The sequence below is a fragment of the Tupaia chinensis genome, unplaced genomic scaffold, assembly GCF_000334495.1.
Source record: "Tupaia chinensis unplaced genomic scaffold, TupChi_1.0 Scaffold145652_1, whole genome shotgun sequence".
NCBI classification, from domain to species: Eukaryota; Metazoa; Chordata; class Mammalia; order Scandentia; family Tupaiidae; genus Tupaia; species Tupaia belangeri.
The window spans coordinates 1668973-1670495 of NW_006205509.1; the positions used below are offsets into that span (position 1 = coordinate 1668973).

General features: G+C 47.6%; 1 protein-coding gene across 1 annotated transcript in view; it reads right to left on the reverse strand.

Moving 5' to 3' along the window:
- SMARCD1 (SWI/SNF related BAF chromatin remodeling complex subunit D1) overlaps positions 1-1523 on the reverse strand; it is a gene marked incomplete in the record, with an annotated part of 14577 nt that overhangs the window by 4640 nt on the left and 8414 nt on the right.

Consider the following 1523-nt stretch of genomic DNA (forward strand, 5'->3'; position numbering starts at 1 on the left):
GGCGAGCGCACGCGCCCTACAGTGAAAATCTCCCCAAAAAAAAAAAAAAATATTAGAAAAAAAAAAATCTGTGTAATTACTTGGTCCTCACTGTCAGTACTTAAGTCCAGAGCCTCAACATTTCTCACATGGATTACTGTATTGGCCTCCAAACTGGGCTTCCTGCCTCCGTATCTGCCACTTATACAATTCCGTCTCCACCTTTCAAGCTGTGATCTTTCTAAATGCAAACAGCATCTGTTCCTCCACTGGCAACAGTCTCTCTCTCTCTTTTTTAACAATTATTACTTAATTTTGGACCAGCAGTTGGCATAATGGCTATGTCACTGAACTCCCATGTAGTCAATCGCAGTTCGAGTCCTGGACCCGGTGGCTTAAAACTCACGCTGGGCACGTGTGCATGTGTGCCCAAGATCCCGAGAGGAGAATGGAGAGGAAGGGACTGTGGCGTAGCCATCCCCCTGGGGGGTGATTTCTCACTGTCTCTCTTTCTTTGTCTTTCTGGCTAGCTCACGCGCCCTATAACAAAAGCCTAAAAAAAAAACAAACAAACAAAACCCCAAAAAAACCCTCCACAAACTAGCAAAAATTTCTCTCTCAAAAAAAATAATTATGGGAACCAGCAGTTAGCGTAATGGCTATGTCGCTGGACTCCCACGTAGTCGACTGAGGTTCGCGTCCCGGACCCGGTGGCTTAAAACCCATGCCGGGCGCGTGTGCGTGCGTGCCCAAGATCCCGAGAGGAGAATGGAAGAGAAGGGATTGTGGTATGACCATCCCCCCTGGGGGGTGATTTCTCGCTTTCTGTCTCTATGTCTCTCTCTTTCTGTCTGGCGAGCGCAGAAATCACCCCCCCGGGGGGAATGGCCACACCACAATCCCTTCTCTTCCATTCTCCTCTCGGGATCTTGTGCACACACGCACATGCGCCCGGCACGAGTTTTAGCCACTGGGTCCGGGACTCAAACTGCAGCTAGCTACATGGGAGTTCAATGACATAGCCATTACGCTAACTGCTGGTCCCACTACTAACCAATTTGACCACTGACAGAGAAAACAAGCTGCCAGGTCCAGGACTCAAAACTTGGTCAGCCAAGTGGGAGTCTAGTGCCTTAACCTCCATGCCACCTGCCAGTCCAGTGATGGTCTCTTAACAAACTCCCTTTTCAGGATAAAATATAATCCAGTTTTCCCTAATCAAAGCTTCTCCACAGTCAGGCTCCCTGGCACCCTGCAGTGTATCTAGCATACAAAATAGCTTACATTTCTTGACCATACCAGGCTCACTCTCTGTCTTCTTTGGGCCCTTACCTACCTTGCTCCCTTTCTGGAATGTCCTCTGTCTCCCATGTGCCTAGTAGCACTATCCTCTTTTGTTGTTAACTTCAACTTTGCCTTTCAAGACTGAGCTAAGGCACTAAGTCCTCCAGGAAAGCCTCTCCTTTGTTTCTAGAGCACTCTTTTTATCTGCATGGACTACGTCTAATAAAATGTATGGTAATAATAATGATAGCAAGAACAGC